Raw genomic sequence first — 20125 nt, 5'->3', positions numbered from 1 at the left:
GTCTCCAGAGAAGGAGTCTCCAGGGGTGAAAGCATTTGTCATGACTGCAGCAAACGATCTCTATTTTTCCTCTTACTGACACCTGGCTGCACCTTTCCAAGAAGAATAATGGAATTTAGAGTAGCAACATGCCATCACACATTATTATATCTTGTCAGATGTGCTTCATGAGAAATGTTTCCGCTCTCACAAAATATTTCCTAAATTCAAATCTATGAAAAAGCAACCTCAACCGCCACATTCAACCATCAGGCAATAAAATCACCATGAAATCAAAATGGACAAATCTTTTTTTTTTTTTTTTGTATGGCAGTATTTATTATAAATGCTTTATCCATGCACATTATTATTTATCTTTTTAATTCATGTGCCCTCATAATCTTTATTTTGTGCCCCTATTATGCTATTTTAAAGGTTCCTAATTTTGTTTTGGAGGTCTCCTACTACATGCATCAAAGGCCAAAAAACACTTTCATTTTCTCATATTTCATCACTAAATTTTTCAATGATTCTCAAATGACTCGCCCGATGATTCAGTCTCTCTAAATACCTCTGTGGCGAGCAGGACGAGGTCGAGGGCCGTGGGAGGACAGCTGCTCGAGGCACTGATGAGCGACTGCGCGATGCACCGGTCTCGTATCTCTCACAGAGGAGCGGAAGCATAAAAGGAGGAGCGACGACAGCGGAGATCGAGAGAGGCCAGGGGCCCGTTCTTCATACGTCGCTAACTCAGTTAGCTGGATTTGATTGTTGACGATTTGGCATGATCTTGGCTTAATTCATGTAAGCAGGATTAGATCGCGGCTTAATAAGCAGAGGTGATACGCGAAGTCTTTAAACGCAGTGCGATAATGTACATTTTTTTAGATATATAATTTTTCTCAAGACTCGTGAGGATGTCGTTTACATCATTATTTTTTGGAAACGCACATTAAATGTTCGACTCGTCGGAGTTGGCCTTTAATAACAGCACAAACTGTGTGCATTGTCCTGAGATTCTTTGCGAGTGGCTCTTTCATCCAGAGATGCGGAGAACTTGAAAAGTGCTGTCTGTTGTGCCATTCGCAAAGTTTACCTGGCGCTCAAGCAGTTTTTAGAGGGGTTTTGTGGCATTTCCAAGCCACTTAAGACCCAAGGTTGTACTTGTAGGCTATAGCAGTTTTTTTTTGTATTTTTGCCAACGCAGGTACATTATAATTTTTAATGAAGATCATGCAATCATGACCATGCCGATTAATGTGACACAGTATGTCCCTCAGGCTTCCCTAATGTGATTGGACTGCGCACACAGTGCAGTGAAGGGGATTCTGTGAACCGAAAGGGGGATCACAATGTAAATTTGTAGGCAAGTTACTATAGCGATTATTAATATTCCATATTATTAATATTATATCAAATTTAAAAAAAGGCAGTTGACAGACTAAAATCTCTTAGATGATGTGTGACTATGTTCCATATCACAAATGTGGAAGCAAAATGGATCTGTGAGTGTGCATGACTCAATAATTTTCAGAGATTCACATTACGCACATTATTTGAATGTGGTAAGGAAAAATATAAATATCAAGCTCACTGTGTTATATACACAAAGGCAAACAGGTGTTTTATGACCCAATTCCCTGACCCAAACCCCAGACCAGTTACAATGCAGCCAGGACAAGGACACACAATGAAATTAACTTTGGCTAACTATTGCACCTGACAGGGCCTGTGACAATGCATGTGCCATATTACACAACATTTGCCACCATCAGAAAAAACAAACAAACATTTAATTAATAAAAGACAAGACAAAAATGGTTTGTTCCTTGAGTTTTATTTCAATTGTTCTTTGTAAAGAATTTTGCCTGCAATAAGAGATATTATGCAAGGTCAGCAATAGGGATCTCCCAGTCACGTGACCCCTAGCCTCGTGTCAGCCATTTTGCTGGAATACATCCGTCAGCTACTCAGTTGCTGCGTTCCAAACCACATACTTCCCTACTATTTAGTTTGGGAAAAGAGTAGGCGAGTGAAAAAGTATGTATTAATCCAAAAGAGTAGGCGAGAATTACCTGGGTGACGTACCAATTATCGTGAGATTTGGAGTTAAGTGCGTTCGAATGTGCCTACTTTCCTACTATATAGGCGAAAACAGTACGAGAAGGAAGCAGTACGTTCGAAACATCAGTATTCATAAAAGAGTAGGGGAGAAGTTCCCGGATGGCTTACTGCTTCGGGCCCGATTTTTGAGTGCTAAACCATAGACAGTAAAAGAAAGTGCTAAACCGATGTATAGGCTACTCTTCTATCCCAGGAGGCCACGCGAGAGCATACGTCATTATCAAACATCACGGAGATCAGCGACGCCGGGGGTTTTCAAATGTGAGTAAACACGGTTCCTTATGTGTTAAACTACAATAGAGTAGACGTTTTAACTGTTGAAGGTGTAAAGTAGTTAGACAGTATAGTATAGTTGTGATTTTGCTGTAAAAACATGTTTTGTATAGCTAGCTAACAGGGGAGCTCTAAGCACACGTAACGTCTCTAAATTGGATATACATAACCATATACATCTTAAACACGCTTATTTAAAATGTCTATTTACATCTGAAAGGAAAATATTGTAAGTATTGACATATTGCAGATGAGCACATCACAACATGAAAAAGACATCTGAGTGATGTAACGTTTATGTGTGGCATCATCATAGGATAGGATAACGTTAATTCACTGTTGTCAACACTGTTGACATTAGACTAATGTGCTGTAAATAAGGTAAATAAACAAATCTATAAAGTAACTAAACATGTTTTTATTCAGACTGGTGTGAGCACTGAGGATGAGGAGCCCAGAGCTGAATCCTGGAAACGGTGCCATGGATGAGACTGTCATAAGATCTCTCCATCTGCCCTTATCGCCTCAGATTGTGAAGCGAAGCGCAGCGCAGAAACAAGCTCCGGCACGAAGGCACGGTCACCTCTGGTGAATTCATCAGAATAAAGCCGCAGAATAGGAACCGCTGTGTTGAGATGGCAGTAGGATGTGGGCTTCAGCGCCCAAATACATGCTTGTAGTTTGAATAAAGATTTGTTCCATGTGCATGCATTTGTTTATTGTGTGATGGTTACTTTTATTTGTCCTTTTACTCATTTATTCATGTTTCTTATTGTTGTCAGTATATAAAATATAATTATTTAATGTATGCATTAATTCATTGCTTGACTGACAATTGAGATGTTCACGTGTATTCATGCATAACTCATATGACAAAACAAATTACATTTTGCTTGTTTTATTAAATTATATCATTTTTAGTATATAAAAACAGTAATATAATTAAGTATTGGTCAGCATTTAATATTATTTTGTTTAAGTTTTGGGGTGGGCTAACAATGCAATTCATTATGAGGTAATATCAATTTTTTATGAGCGAATTTTTCGAGTATAAAGTCAACAGTTTCTCCAAAGGAGATCTTCGAGCAGCGGCCCGTCTCCTTGTGCACTGCAGACAGTAAACGCAGAGGAAAACTGTTCTAGGTTGTGCTGTCGAGTTACTGATGTTATGAAGTGTTAGTGCACCTGTCGCTCATATAATTTAAACTTATAAACTTATACATAAAGATCATGGAAAGATACTAGTTGTATCTAATGAACAATCATAATGCCAAAACAGAAAACATAAAGATCATTGGTTTGTGTACATCATAATATGATATTTATACACAGGAAAAAAGAACAATAACAAGGCTAAATATCTTTAAATATAAATAGTTCTTCATAATACATTAAAAAATTGTTTTGTTGTTATTGTCTGAGGGATGGAACGAGAGGTAAATTCATCAAGAAAAGAGGAAAACTTGAAGGAGAAACTTTTTGGGTATAAAATAAAGAAATTAACAACATATTCAAGAGATAACGATTTTGGGGTTTCTTAAAAAATCGTTATAAGGAACGTCTCGGTTCCCTGAGTAGGGAACGGAGACGTTACGTCGGATGACGACGAATGGGGTTTCGCTTAGAACACCTATCGACTTCGAGTATTACAAAACGAGCCAATGGCAAAGAAATGCCATGGGTCTGCGGAATTTGCATGACGTAACTCCGCCCCACCTCGTGGGTATAAAAGGAGGATGCCGGCAACAGGCAGATATGTTTCTTCGCTGAGGAGCCAAGACTGAGCTCAGGCGATCCCCGCGGTACAGCGGAAAGTGGCAGGCAGACGTAACGTCTCCGTTCCCTACTCAGGGAACGAGGGTTACATACGTAACCGAGACGTTCCCTTTCGTTGTCACTCCGAGTTACGTCGGATGACGACGAATGGGGTTACCAGTCTAATCACGCCACCTTCTCAGCTGTCTTCCAGTGCCCTGCGTAAATCTGAGATCCCTGTCGTGAGACTGGCACGGACGAAGGACTCCTATTTAGCACAGGAATACCAAGGTACACTGGGGAGCATATCCCAAATTCAGGGGAAATATGCAATTACTGCCAACCCAGAGGGGGGGACTTAGAGAATACACATGTGACCCGAAGGAGACATGGAGAACACTGGGGTGTCCAGCCGCAGGTGGAATATTTCAACCCCAGGGGTGGCAAGGTGGCTTGCCAAGGGAAAGACACATGCTCAAGAGGCTTACAGTGGAAATACACATGTGGGGGTCGCTCAGGGGAGGGACCATGCACACGGGAGGCACCTAGCCGACGCACAGGCAATAGACACTGGCGCCAACGTCAGGAGTGCTGGAGGAACTCAGGGCTTTTCGGGGAAGCTCACCTGAGGAGAATATCGCACGTATCCAGTCCGTGGAGTGGAATGGCGAGCAAGCGAAGACACCTGAGCGGGTCCAGTACTAGCTGGTTGAAGCGAGTACATGAGAGGACACTGGCTCCACTCGGAGATTGTAGAATCTGGCGAATGTGTTAGGTGTCGCCCAGCCTGCAGCTCTGCAGATGTCTGTTAGCGAGGCGCCATGCGCTAGAGCCCAAGAGGATGCCACACTCCTGGTGGAGTGGGCAGTCACACCAAGGGGGCACGGTCGACCTTGCTGCAGGTATGCCAAGGCAATGGCATCCACTATCCAGTGAGACAACCTTTGCTTGGAGAGAGCCTTTCCCTTCAGCTTCCCACCATAACAGACAAAGAGCTGGTCTGAGGTCCTGAAACACTGCGTCCTGTCTACATAGGCGCGGAGGGCGCGTACTGGACAGAGCAGTGCCAAGGCTGGGTCTGCCTCCTCCGGGGGCAGCGCTTGCAGGTTCACCACCTGGTCCCGGAAGGGAGTGGTAGGAACCTTGGGCACATATCCAGGCCGGGGTCTCAGGATCACGTGAGAGTAAGCCGGCCCAAATTCCAGGCACGCTTCGTCAACGGAGAATGCATGCAAGTCCCCCACCCTCTTGATGGAGGCCAATGCAACCAGGAGCGCTGTCTTCATAGACAGGAACTTAAGCTCCACTGATTGCAAAGGCTCAAAGGGAGCACTCCGCAGGGCAGTTAGAACCACTGAGAGGTCCCAAGAGGGAACGAGAGGAGGGCGAGGAGGATTCAGTCTCCTCGCTCCTCTCAGGAACCTGATGATCAGGTCGTGCCTTCCAACAGACTTACCTTCGACTGGGTCATGGTGTGCGGCAATAGCGGCAACATAGACTTTCAGGGTGGAGGGAGACAGCCTTCGCTCCAGCCTATCTTGAAGGAAGGAAAGCACGACACTAATCGAACATCTCCGGGGGTCTTCTCGGTGAGAAGAGCACCAGTTGACGAAGAGGTTCCACTTCAACGCGAGACGTGTCTCGTGGATGACGCTCTAGCGGAAGTGATGGTAGCCGCCACCGTAGGTGGAAGGGTACTCAAACCTGCTTCGTCCCGTCCAGGAGCCACACGTGGAGGTTCCAGAGATCGGGACGAGGGTGCCATAGGGTGCCCCGTCCCTGTGAAAGGAGGTCCTTCCTCAGGGGAATCGGCCAGGGAGGTGCTGTCGCGAGGAGTACTAGTTCGGAGAACCAGGTCCGGGCGGGCCAGTATGGCGCGACCAGAATGACCTGCTCCTCGTCCTCCCTGACCTTGCGCAGGGTCTGCGCAAGAAGGCTCACTGGGGGAAACGCATATTTGCGGCCCCGCGGCCAGCTGTGCGCCAGTGCATCCGTGCCGAGCGTGCCCTCGGACAGGGAATAATAGAGGGCGCAATGGGTCGAGTCGTGAGAGGCAAACAGATCTATCTGTGCGTCCCCGAACTGGTCCCAAATCAGCTGGACCGGCTGGGGATGGAGTCGCCAATCTCCCGGGAGGGGCTGAAGCCGTGAGAGCTCGTCGGCTGCACAGTTCAGGGCTCCGGGGATATAAATGGCATGAAGCGACCTCAGATGCTTCTGACTCCATATGAGGAGGTGGCGGGCGAGTTGCGACATACGGCGGGAGCGTAGACCACCTTGATGGTTGATGTACGCTACAATGGCGGTATTGTCTGAACGGACTAGTACGTGTTGGTTCTTGAGCACGGCCCGGAAGCGGCGCAAAGCAAGACGTACGGCCAGCAACTCGAGGCAATTGATGTGCCAGAGGCGGCGGGGTCCTGTCCAGGAGCCCGCGGCAGCACGTCCATTGCACATGGCACCCCAGCCCGTGGAGGAGGCATCTGTCGTTACAACAACATGCCGCGAAGCTCGTTCCAGGGGCACTCCGGCCCGTAGAAAACTGAGGTCCGACCACGGGGTGAAGGTCTGACGGCAAGACGGAGTAACTGTTACTCGGAGGGTGCCGTGTTGCCATGCCCACCTCGGGACTCGGTCGCGGAGCCAAAGCTGAAGCGGTCTCATATGAAGCAATCTGAGCGGCGAACCGCGGCTGCAGATGCCATATGCCCCAGGAGCATCTGAAGAAACTTCAGTGGAACCGCCCTCTTGCGCTTGATAGTCTCAGGCAAGTCAGCAATGGCTGAGTGGAGAAGGCGACCAAGTCCATACCGAGAAAAGAGCTCCTCTGCACGGTGCAAAGTCTACTCCTTCCCCGGTTGACCCGAAGGCCCAGACGAGCTAGGTGCCGGAGCACTGGGTCCCTGTATTCGCAAACCTGGTCTCAGGAGTGAACTTAAGACAGCCAGTCACCGAGATAGTTCAGGATGCGAACCCCGTGTTCCCATGGAGGAACAAAGGCAGCCTCAACAACCTTGTGAAGGAGCGAAGAGACAGGGCTAGCCCGAATGGGAAAACAGCGTACTGATATGCGCGCGCCCTGACAGCAAACCAAAGGTATGTTCTGAGTCGAGTGAGAACGGAGACATAAAAGTAGGCGTCCTTCAGGTCGATCGCTGCAAACCAATCCTGTGGCCGCACACATCCAGAAATGCGTTTGGCCAGGAGCATCTTGAACGGCAGCCTTTGAAGGGAGCGGTTCGGACCAGGATTGGCCGTAACCCACCAGACTTCTCCGGGACAATGAGGTAGGGGCTGTAGACCCGGACCTCCTTTCGGCTGGAGGGACAGTCTCAATCGCACCCTTCGCCAGTAGGGTAGCAACCTCCGCTCTCATGATAGGGCATAGCCATCGACCAAAGTGGAGCGGACTCCCCTGAAGTGGGGAGGAGACCGTGCGAACTGAATCGCATAGCCGAGCCGATGGTTCGCGCGATCCAGCGGAACAGATAGGGAAGCTCTAGGCAGGCTCCCAACTGTGCCAGCGGCGTCGAGAACCACAGACATCCCCCCGGTGGTGCAGCGAAGCGGAATGACCGGCCCAGACGTGGACGGCATAGCGGCCCGGAGTGGGGGCAAGGTCAAAACCGCACCCTGACAGAGGAGGCCAGGGAAGGACCAGCGTTCCACGGGGGCCTGCTCTGTCAAGGGTCTGGCGACAGAGGGGGACAGGGGCGAAGCAGTCGTGGACGGCACGCCGTGTCAACCACCTCCGGGACAGAGGGGACGAGGAGAGCACGGCATGTGGGCGGCGCTCTGTGACGTCCGAACTCTCTGTGCTCAGAGACGGGAGAGTCAGTTCTTTAGAGAATAAGGATTCTTCCCCGGCCCTCCCCCGGGGAAAGGAGTGGTCCTGCTACCAGCTCCTGGAAAGAACTGAGTCCCATCTCTGAGGAGCCCATCCCAAGAGCGCCGCTTAACCCGGCGTGTAGCGGGGGGCGGGGCTGGAGAGGACTGTTTTGCACGACATGTGCGACATCCAGCACATCAGACAGGTTCAGCCACAGAATGGTGAGCATCACCTGACCCAGGGAGCGTACGGCCACTTTCGTCGCTCGGAGAGCAAGGTCAGTGACGGCGCGCAGCTCAGTGAAGAGCCCTGGGTCAGTCCCGCCCTCGTGCAGGTCCATGAGTATCTGGGTCAGGTGGACTAGCAGAATGACCATGGCATGCAGAGAGGCGGCTGCCAGTCCCGTGGCACTATAGGATCTCGCCACAAGCGTAGACGAAAAACTACAGGCCACGGGCGGGTGCTTAGGATTGCGCCGAGAAGAAGCACTCTGAGGACACATAGCATCGCAAAAGAGCGTTCAGGCGGGGGAACCCCAGTATACCCAAGGGCAGCGGCCCCATCGAGGGGAGGAAAGGCGGATGAGATCAGCGAGCGGTCCTGAGAAGACAAGGGGGTCTTCTAGGACTTCGAGATCTCATCATGCACGTCCGGGAAGAGAGGTATTGGGGTTTGCCACGGACGAGGGTCGGCGGCCTTATCCAAAACCAATCGTCCCAGGAAAGCATGGCCGTCATCTCCGGATCAGACTCAGGCACAGCCGTATGCACACCGGAAGGTGGCAGCTGTGACGAGCCCTCACTTCCAGAAGACTCAAGCCCACCTAGTGATGCTGCAACAGACATGGCATCTTCCTCTGTAGCTTCAACTGAAACACGCGGGCCACCAGAGGGTAGACTCGCGGGAATCAGCAGTTCACTAGCGGGCACCGTCATTGAAGAGGGGGGCTGGGGTCACGGACACATAGTCGGCGCCTTGTTCCAGACCGTAACCCTCAGGTCACCCTGGCCACCCGCCGAAGATCGGGGGGTGGATGAGGGGACTCTCACTCTTGCGAGTTCACCGAGTCTCGACCTATTTATGACGCGATGATCACGTTCCCTTGCGAGAACATGAGTCACCCACGAGCGCTGTTCAAGCATGATCAAACACACTAGACAGCGCTCGTGCCCATCAGAGTCCGATACCAGTCCGCTGCAACCAGAAATGCACGGGCGAGCCGTCTTTAAAAAGACGTGCCGCGTGCGTGCTCTTTTATGAGAGGAGAGAAAAAACTCCGCGATGTTGAAGCGCACAGGGAGACACACACACACTGGCAGATTACTGCACAGATCAGCAGGCACTGTGAGCTCGCTGCAGATCGCCGTCACACCAACACCGGAGAGAGAAGCTCGTCTCGTAGAGCGAAGTCAGAGATGACTGTGGAGTGAAGAAATGCTCTTGGCTCCGAAGCGAAAACATATCTGCCTGTTGCCGGCGTCCTCCTTTTATACCCACGAGGTGGGGCGGAGTTACGTCATGCAAATTCCGCAGACCCATGGCATTTCTTTGCCATTGGCTCGTTTTGTAATACTCGAAGTCGATAGGTGTTCTAAGCGAAACCCCATTCGTCGTCATCCGACGTAACTCTGAGTGACAACGAAAGGGAACTGTGGGTCACATTAGAAGGGTTTAAAATATAACAACTTAAATCAACCCTAAATGTATTCACAAAATAAATTGGCAGCTGTTTCTTCAACAATACCACAAAATGAGTAAGTTTCATCAATATCAAGATATTTACAGATAGATTAATTAAACGTGTCGTTCATCTTTTAAGTTGTTGCGCTTGTGATAACGTGTCGTAGGTCACATGATAACGTCAACATTTTTTTCATACTATTTTTCTGCAACAAGTTAACGTTACCTGCACGTGTTATTGCAACTGTGTGCCCTTAATCTAAAATGAATCTAAATTCAAGGTGGTAAGCATGAAACTATGAAACTTATCATTACTATTTTATTTGTATTATTATTAAAGATACCAATATAGCCTATTTTTGTTTTTAGATTAGAGTAAGAAATAATAGGTTTTGATTTAATGCACATTTTCAAAGTATACTTTACATAAAACTTAACAGCAACATGAAAAGAAATTATAAAAAAATATTTTTTCCTTTCCAATTAATAAAAGGTATAGTGGCAAACAGTAAAGTCTTTAAACTTGATTTAAAAGAATTAAAATATGCAGCATACATTCAGTTTTCAGTGAATTTGTTTCAGATATATGGTGCATAAAAACTGAATGCTGCTTCTCCATGTTTTGTTTTGACTTTGGGGATATAAAAGTAGCTGGCTACTGTCCCAGGTGACCTGAGAGGTCAGCTCTGGATGGTTCATAATGCATCAGAAGATTAGAAATTTACGTTGGCCTTAATTTAATTATTGATATTAATTTATTAAAAATATTGATATAAATTGTCTATATTGATATAAACTATATAGTCTCAATCTATTTTTCATTAACTCTATATTGGCCAGCTCTAGTGTGCATCCTAGCAAAAGTGAATGACTGTAATTAGTTAAAAATTATTGTCAAAAATGCTTTTCTTGAGCAAACATTTTTTTTCTTTTTCTCATTTGGCAGACGCAGTGATGACCAACATTCCTTCGGCGACTGAATGGGAAATAAAAAATGCAATTTCTGGTCATTTTAAACAAGCACCAGGGAGAGCAGGGGGTGGTGGTTATGGATATAAAGCTAACAATTAATTCTTAAAAATTTTAGTATCTTAAGTTGTTTTACATATTTTCCTATTTTTTTATTTGTTCATTTTTATGTTTGAATGTTGTCTAAGTTGTTAATATAATTGTTCTAAATAAATCCTTTATATTCAATTAGTTTGGATGGATTTTCATTTATGGGAACCTGTTGTATTTGAGTGAAAAGAATCCTTATGCCTCATTTTGTTGTCAATTACATGTATGTAGTGTAATTGATGACTAGTCTATTCTTGGGCTATGGTTAGACGTCTATTAGATTTTCACTGACAGCCCAAAATTAGCCTTGTTTTAGCCTAGACTCATATTGCCTGTCTATTAGACGTATATATGTAGTCGTTTAATAGCTGTCTAATTGATGACAAGTCTATTCTTGGGCTATGGTTAGACGTCTATTAGATTTTCACTGACAGCCCCAAATTAGCCTCGTTTTAGCCTAGACGTCTGGGCTGTGTTTTGACGGCTATTAGACGTCTATTAGACGCAATATTGCTCGCTGGGTAAGAGCCACGATCGAGACGCGCTCCATAACGGGCAAACAAATAGCAAATAAAATATTAGATAAGATGACATTAAGGTAAATAAGAGCAGGATTGCACAGTCTGTGTGTTTTCGTTTATCAATCCGAGTGTCTGGTAGATGAAAACAGTGAGCGATCTGGTGGCTGGTGACGCTATAAGAACCACGATCGAGACGCGCTCTATCACGGGCAAAAAAAGCGAATAAAATAGATGAGAATGTGAGAAAAGGGGTAAATAAGAGCAGGATTGCACTGTTTGTGTGTTTTCGTGTATCAATTTGAGTGTCTGGTAGATGAAAAATGTAGCCATGTTTCCATCCTCTTGTCAACCGAATTATCTGAAGTTCGGTAAAAAAACTCATGCGAATAAAGCTGGTGAAAGTGTGTTTCCATCCAACGGCTTTAAAGCGAATAAAAACCTGTACGTAATGACGTCACATGCTGTTTTGCGATCAAATTGGTATATCGAATTGATTTGAGACATTTTAAGGTGTTTCCATTCATTTTCGCACTGAATCGAACAACATTCAAGCAAACTTTTGCGAACAAAGTTTTGCTAGACAAAACGGAGCCTAATAGTGCTTATGTGCCAGCTGATAGCGACATATGTAAGGGAAAATGTATAGGCGGTTGTTAGCCTGAAGGGGTTGTATTCGCTAACAACCGCCTCGCTATACATTATCCTGCTTATTACATGGCTACCTACCAAATAAATCAATAATTTGACACAAAATATTAACTTTAAAAGGAGTTTATTGATTTAAAACGAGTAGTGCTTCTGCTAAAGAAAATAGTCTGTTCCATCTCTGAACTGCGTCCATGGCAACGGTGTGTTATACTTAGCAGCTCCGCAGTCTGTTAACAAGAAATAACACACCGCATTCTACATTAGAATTCAACCAAGCCACGTAATAACAAGCAAACCTAACATAAGAAAACAACGACGCTATAAACACATTGCTATGATGATGCAGATGCACGTAAATGCCCGACGACAACGGAGGCAGCCTGTGGTGTGGGAACGACAGCGCTCCATCAGTTCTGGGAGATCGTGGTTCAGAGACACTTCACGGAAACCCTTTGGTTGAAGCATTTTTTTGCTTTGTCCACTTACATCTGTCTTTGTTGACATCCGCCATGTGTGCGCAAACAGAGCGGGAATACTGGCCGGAAATGAACTCGTCTTCTTCTATGTTTTGAGAGGTGTTGCAACCATAAAAGGGCCTAAAACTTAATCGCAATTCATTATTTATTCGGCAAATAACGTTTCCATCAGCTTTTATCGCATTTGCCGTATATCGATCAAGATAAAATCCGATGAGACCGAACGTATTTCATTTGAGTCGATATTCATGAAATTTAATCGTATTTTACTGTTTCCATAAGGCATTTTTCATTTGATATCACTTAATTCGGATAAAAAGGTGTGGATGGAAACATGAGAATAGGTAAATAAGATCTGTATTGCACTGTCTGTGTGCTCTCCTGTATAATTAGGAGTGTCTGATAGGTGTAAACAGTGAGAGATCGTGTGGCTGGTGCGAGGCCTAATAGAGCCACGAGCGCACTCCCATATACGGATAAAAAGAGCGAATAAAATATAAGATAAGGTGAGAAAATGGGTAAATAAGATCAGCATTGCACTGTCTGTGGGTTCGTCTTGTATATTAAAACAGTGAGAGATTTTGAGGCAGGCGCAAGCCTCACGAGACTGGTGCTGAGGATTAAAAAAAGCAGGTAGAGTATTTGTAAGTTAGGTGAAAAGTGTTTGGTTAATGGATCTGTATTTCACTGTCTGTGTGTTTTCGTGTATCAATCCCGAGTGTCTGATAGCTGTAAACAGTGAGAGATCGTGTGGCTGCTGGCTGGCACCACTTAATAGAGCTACGAGCGCACTCCCATATACGGATAAAAAGAGCGAATAAAATATAAGATCAGATGAGAAATAGGTCAATAAGATCAGCATTGCACTGTCTGTGGGTTCATCTTGTATATTAAAACAGTGAGAGATTTTGAGGCAGGCGCAAGCCTCACGAGACTGGTGCTGAGGATTAAAAAAAGCAGGTAGAGTATTTGTAAGTTAGGTGAAAAGCGTTTGGTTAATGGTGAATATTGACCTATTGTGCGTACCGTTCTGGCTCCGCTGGCTTCAGGGGATAAACTGCATTTGGTTTAAAAACATATATTACATATTGTGTAAGTTCGAGTGGCAGGCACATATATCCGTGACTGGTCGAGTGGCAGGCACATATATCTGTGACTGGTCGAGTGGCAGGCTCATATAACGCAGTGGCAGGCGCATATATCTGTGACTGGTCGAGTGGCAGGCGTATATATCTGTGACTGGTCGAGTGGCAGGCGCATATATCTGTGACTGGTCGAGTGGCAGGCGCATATAACGCAGTGGCAGGCGCGCGCATATATCCGTGACTGGTCGAGTCAAAGATTTTACCCCTACAGCATCTTTGTTAGCCAACTAACATTATGTAGCCCGTCGTGCTCTCAGTAGGTTTCACCTATGAACACTGGAATTCACTTATCTTTCATCATCTTTTCTGATAACGTTAATGTTTTTGCGATCTGATTTTTGTCTGACTTACATAGCGCATATTATTTAATTTTTAGGTGTTCTACAACCCTTTCTTACAACCACGTGGTGTGACCACCTTTTCTCTTTAATCTATATTGGTTTATTTCCTGAAAATGTTTAATTGCAAGATTAGCACGTGCGGAAGTGTTTTTGATACAGTGCTTAAGTTTATTCAGCACATTAAGCTCCATAATAATAGCGCTAATTTCGTATATCTGTGTGGTGTGCCAGAATGCCCAAGAACATACTTTAAACTTACTATTTCTTTCCTTCTGTGTTGAGTAGACCATTTTGCTTGTCTCAAATTATATGTGACTGCCTTGCAGACTGTATGGAATATTAAAATAATAATATATTTTTAATTGGTATTTGTTGTGTATTTGGTAAAACATTTTGTAATGTTTAAAAAATGTGTATTCCCTAGCCCTCTGCCACAGCTGCTGACATCCAGAGAGAGACCCTACCCAGCACACTTACTTTTAAAGGAAAATGACCCCATGATTTACTCGCCTTCAACCCATCCTAGGTGTCTGACTGACTTCTTTCAGATAAATACAATCTGAGTTATATAAAACAAAAACCTGACACTTGAGCTTTATAATGGCAGTGAATTTCAACCATTAGTTTGAAGCTCAAAAAAGTGCATCCATCCATCATAAAATTACTCCACACGCCTAATAAAGGCCTTCTGAAACGAAGAGTTTGTGTAGAAAAAATTTCCATATTTAACACAAAGTAAGGGTGTATTCAAACCTGCCTTGTTTGGTTCGATTGAATCGAACTCTAGTTCGTTTACCCCCTTGGTGCGGACCTTTTGGGCAGGTGTGAATCGAACTGCAATCGAACTCGGGTGCGGACCAAACAACCGAACCGAGACCCAGCTGAAGAGGTTGTCTCGGTACGGTTCCAAACGAACTCTGGTACGGTTCGTTTACGGTGTGAACATGAACAGAGCCAATTGCAAGAAAGCACTGCGCCTTTGAGTTAACAGGCTTCCATAGTCGGAGTTGCGTTATGGGAAAGAGATCTGTTGTAGCCTACTACATTCCATTCCGGCGCGCTGTCTGGCCACACGATACTGTTGCGCGTCTTTCTGCGCGTCGTGTGTGCATCATTGGAATGGAATGAATGAATGAGTGACAGGGCTCTCAAGTGTCACGCATTGAGCGTGACAGTAACTCATTTCGGTCTTTTGTCACGCTCTCCCGCCACACATTGTATTTCTCACGCTGAAAAACTATTTGTAATATATTTAATATGCCGCAGCGCCCAAAACTCTGGCCGCGCCGCTCTCACTGTGGAACCGGTAGGAATCAAGCGCGTCTCCTCTGGTGTTGTTAGCCAATCAGAAAATAGCACTATTGTATCTGGGTAAGATTTAACGCAACAACCAATGACACCGCGTCGGCACGACACATGTGTGGTTTTGTTTACACATTTTGGTTCACTTGCAAAAAGAGCAGTGTGAAAGCGAACCGTACCAAAAATAAAAATAAAAAAATATATTGTATTTGGTCCGGACCAAAGCAAGTGAACTATCGGACTTTCCTGGTGTGAATACACCCTTAAATTCTAGCTTCCAGCCAAGTTACCATACGTAGTCTTCTTGCATTCAAAGTGCAACTTGCAGTACAACTATGACGTCGGAAGTAGTGTAGAAGCTCTTTTAGTTATCATATTGTGTTAATGTATTTCAGGAGAGACACTAAGTGCAGACAAGTGGATGATGTCCATGGAAGGGACGATTGTGATGGGGCCCCACAACAATCTTTTGAATGGAGTGGCTGCAACCTTCGCTGCTTACTACGTTGTTTAACATGCTGTTTAACATGCAGTACCCTAAAGACGCTTCAGGGACTCTTGAATTTATACAAAGGTATGTTTAAACTGTTTACACACTAATAAAGAAAATAGATCCATCATTCTCATAACGCCCCATGATCTTTTTGTCCAGTATTGTTAGGCTCTATGATATATTTTATGCGTTGATTTCAATAGACAGGTTTCCATCCAATTAAAAAATATTTTTTTTTTTTAAAAAATTGCCATAAAAATCCTCTTATTGGAGAGCTTTTCCATCAACTCTGTTATTCGAATTAGAAATTGACACAAACCTTGGGGGGAGTCGTGAACAGCTGTGGGATCAAAACAGTTATAACGATTTTATAATGATTCTTTTTCATGTTGGTTTTACTATTTAAAAAGGAGTACTCGATTACTCGGGGAGTGGGGTTTATTTGGGGGCGGGGCTTGTTCAAAGGGAGGTGGCGGGGTGTGCCCGCATAGAGACAATTATATCAATTTAATATTTTAGCAATATTTTGGATTACATTAGCACTTTCTGATAAAACAATGTTATTTTACAGTATATTGGCTAAAATTACACTTTAGTTAGAGTAGAACAGACTTAACTTACTGACCAACACATGATTGATGGTTCATCATCACACAATACTTTTAGGCTACTTTATTCAACAGTAAATAAAACATTCTCTTCATTGTTAGGCTACTTCAGCAGCCTATTTCAACTGTTCTTATTATACAACAAAAATGAACAGCTTTTTCATTTAACAAATGTAACAAACAGCTATTGGTAAATAAAAAAGACAAAATCATTTATTTAAACAAACACACACAAAAAACACATCCTGTATAGGCCTATTTATCACGACTGATGAAACTTAAAGGTTGTATCAGTCATTTCAGGCCGAAACATAAATGATCACATTCACCTAATTTTTCCTAACGATCCGCTAGCTGCCCGCCCCATAAGCATGCGGTCCAAAAACCGCATCTCTGTAGGCAGCCTACGCTCTGAAATCTGCACACAAAACAAATGGGTACACCACCACTCAGCTAGCGGGCAGCTAGCGGATCGTTAGGAAAGATTAGATGAATGTGATCATTTATGTTTCTGCCTTTTTTGGGCCTGAAATGACTGATACAACCTTTAAACATAGGCTACAGCCTACATAGTGTTGTTCAAAAAGATAAGTTGGTCTACTACGTGCTCAGGTGAGAGGCGTGAGCGGAGTTTATTCACAATTGCCCGGCAGTGGAAAAAACGCACTCCGTTGGAACAGACGGCGCAGGAACAGTGCCACTGGACAATGATGCTCAGCTTTGTAAACCGATTCTCATTTACCTTCCATCATAGTTGAGGGTCCTGGATTACAGAGATGCATGGATCACTGAAGTAGCGTTCGATTTCAGTGTCACGCGAACAAATATCTCTCGCACTGAAAATCCTCACCGAAAAGAGTGTTGAGCAACAAAAGGGTTCACCGGAATGAGCATTGTAAACTCGGAAGCCCATACGGAAGAAATTAATAGTTGAATAAAGTTTTTTTTTTTTTGCCTATAAAGTATTCTCGTCGCTTGATAAACTTAAGGTTGAACCACTTTAGTCACTCAGACTATTCTAACAATGTTTTTACTAACTTTTCTGGGCCGGCCAGTTTCAATTATAATAGAAGCCTATGGAGGACTGATCCAGCTCTCAGATAATCAAACATATCTTAATTTGTGTTCTGAAGATGAACGAAAGTCTTACGGGGTTGAACAACATGAGGGAGTGTAATAACTGACAGAAATTTCATTTTTGGGTGAACTATCCCTTTAAGTCTCTGTTCTACCTAGGGTTGGTATTCCCCTGCAGGACATTTATGTGTAAACAGAAGAGTTTGACGGACAGCAGTTTTAACATTACGACTTTCATTAATTCATTAAATTATTTTTAAGTATGGTATACCTTAAGTATGGTTAAGGTATTTAGCAGATGCTTTTGTCCAAAGTGACATACAATATACAGTAGATGCATATAATGACATATATGTAAGAAAAACAATGTAAAAGCCAATGTAATTCTAAAGGTTGTGAATGTTAAATACATCAGTCATTTTCTTTTATGAGCAAGTATAGGAATAGGTTACTTAGGTTTTTTTTTACATTATTTAACAGATATGAAAACTTTGAACTTTTTTTCCTCTCTTTCAGAGCTTTTTGTGGAATCAACTCCCAGACTGGCAGTAAAGCAGAGAAGAGACAAGGGCTTAACGCACCTGTTTGCACCCTTCTTAGAAAACTCCTGGACTTAGAGTTGATGGGCTAAGTACTGAACAACTTGCCCAGTTCAAGTTCCATATCACCATGTTCCCCCTGATGATCTGCTGTATGGATGTCTGGAAGTGATCTTCGTCAGTGACACAAAACTTTATTTTTGTTAATGTATGAAAAAAAGTGTATACTTTTGTAATATGTGGTTGTTAATATAAGTTTAATGAAACAGAAAAGATACTATTGTTGTGTTTTTATTTGCTAATACGGTAAATTATGGCTATTTATTGTAGTATTCACAAAGAACAGGATATATTGTATTAATATATACAATATTAAATTGTAATTCTGTCCTGTAAAATTACAGGAAATTCCTGGCAACTGAGTTGCAGTAAATATACAGTAAATTGTAATTGATTACAACATTTTACAACATTGTAACAGTAAACAGTAAAAATCATGTATATTACTTGCTGTGAATTTACGGCAATTAGTTGCCAGGAATTTCCTGTAAAATTACAATAAATTTTTAACAGTGTACTTATTAATTTAGCAAAGGCATGTGATCCCCTCCGAATATTGAACATTTTAAGTCCATCTTTTTGGCAGTTAGTGCAGTTTACAGCACAACATATATATACACATACATATATCCCCTACAGTTTGATTATATACAATAATAAAGTTAGTTCATTTCTCTACAGCTATGGAGAAAAGGTGGGCAGTTCTGTTTGATTTTGTCTCTGGGAAAATACCCATCTGGGTATAATAAGTCCCAAAAATTAAACCTAAAGAGGTACGCTTTCAAATTCACAATAAAGGGTGAGTATCTGAAATACAGTGTCTGAAATAGAGTACAGGCAAATGTGTCTTGGTAAGAAAGCCTTTTAATGACTGCTATATTCACTGCAGAAGGAGATCTTTTCTTTGGACGTAGAAGAGTCATCAAGTTGAAAGAAGATGCAAGAAAGCTCTTCAAAGAGTTTCACTCCTCTCCAATTGGAGGGCATTCAGGCATCCTGAAAACACGCAGTGCAATAAGCGGCATGTCCATCGATATTGACAACTGGGTATGTGTTTGAGTTATTTTTGTGTTTTCAACGGTTGTGTAGCTAACATATTAACAGCTAGTTTCTTAAAGGTCTTGGAATGCAGTGAATGTCAGAGGGTTGGATAACCTTTGGTTGCTCCACAGCCATTAGAGTGTATAAAGGTACATTTTTGCAGTGGTATCTTGATATTATACAACTGCTATTAATAAACAAAATTGAAAATGTAAAAGCAAATATATTGATTTTACCTTTTTAGGTGTCTGCTGTCTGGGAGCTTATTGGAATCGACTTGACAGGACCTCTTCCAAAGACTGTGGATGGCTTCCAGTATATACTGACAGCCACAGACTACTTCTCAAAATGGGTTGAGGCTTTCCGATTGAAGACCAAATCAGCAGCAGAAGTGGGACGCCATATATGCTCTATTATATATAGACATGGGTGTCCCAAAAGAATCCTCTCTGACCAGGGAAGAGAATTTGTGAACGAAGTATGTGCATATTTCAAATAGGCCTACTATTGTTGTATTGTTATTTGTCCCCTCTGCTTGTTTTTTGAATTTCATTTTTTTGTATTTAATTTTACTGTAACTGTTTTATGTTTCAGCTCAACAGCAGCCTCTGTAATTTGTTGTTGATTGAAAGAAGTCTCACAGCTGCCTATCATCCCCAAACCAATGGCCTGGACGAGAAAACAAATGTCAACATATAGAGGCAAGTTTTTCCCCCAAGCTTGTAGTAGAGCTTTATGATACAGGCTTGTTTTGTTACATTACTTTTCACATACCACTTCGATTTCAGGTAAAATAAATCTTATTTTATTATTCCTAGGAGAGGCTTAAATTTGTTTATTTTTCATTTCTTAATTGCATATTAGAGCTCTCACAAAATTGGTCAATGTGAAGCAGAACAACTGGCATGTCTTTTTGGATGCTACGTTATTTTCATTACGGTCTAAATCCCACACCACCACAAAACACTCCCCTTTTCTTTTGATGTACGGGAGGGAGGCAGTTTTCCCGCCTGAGGTTCCTGTAGATATGCCAGTAAGTTTGCTGCAAAATTCTTAAAAATAATTGTAATTGCATTTTCTTAAGCTGTCAGAGCTCTAGCACAGTATTTAGCAAAGTTAGTTTACAAAATCTTATATATATATATTAGGGCTGTGTAAGGAACTCAGCTTTTTGG

At 43.4% G+C, this 20125-nt stretch overlaps 1 long non-coding RNA gene across 1 annotated transcript; it reads left to right on the top strand.

The window, feature by feature from the left end:
• Positions 1-15448: 15448 nt before the first annotated feature.
• On the top strand, positions 15449-18126 carry LOC143697043 (uncharacterized). The gene is made up of 2 exons (XR_013186151.1): positions 15449-15706; positions 17827-18126. It is a non-coding gene; the product is annotated as an uncharacterized LOC143697043 (long non-coding RNA).
• Positions 18127-20125: the final 1999 nt, after the last annotated feature.

The sequence above is a fragment of the Siphateles boraxobius genome, unplaced genomic scaffold (assembly GCF_051911475.1).
Source record: "Siphateles boraxobius isolate OS27281-9 unplaced genomic scaffold, OSU_SipBor_1 31, whole genome shotgun sequence".
In the NCBI taxonomy this organism is placed as follows: Eukaryota; Metazoa; Chordata; class Actinopteri; order Cypriniformes; family Leuciscidae; genus Siphateles; species Siphateles boraxobius.
The sequence above is the reverse complement of the archived record's forward strand: the minus strand, read 5'-3'. Positions and strand labels throughout refer to the sequence as shown.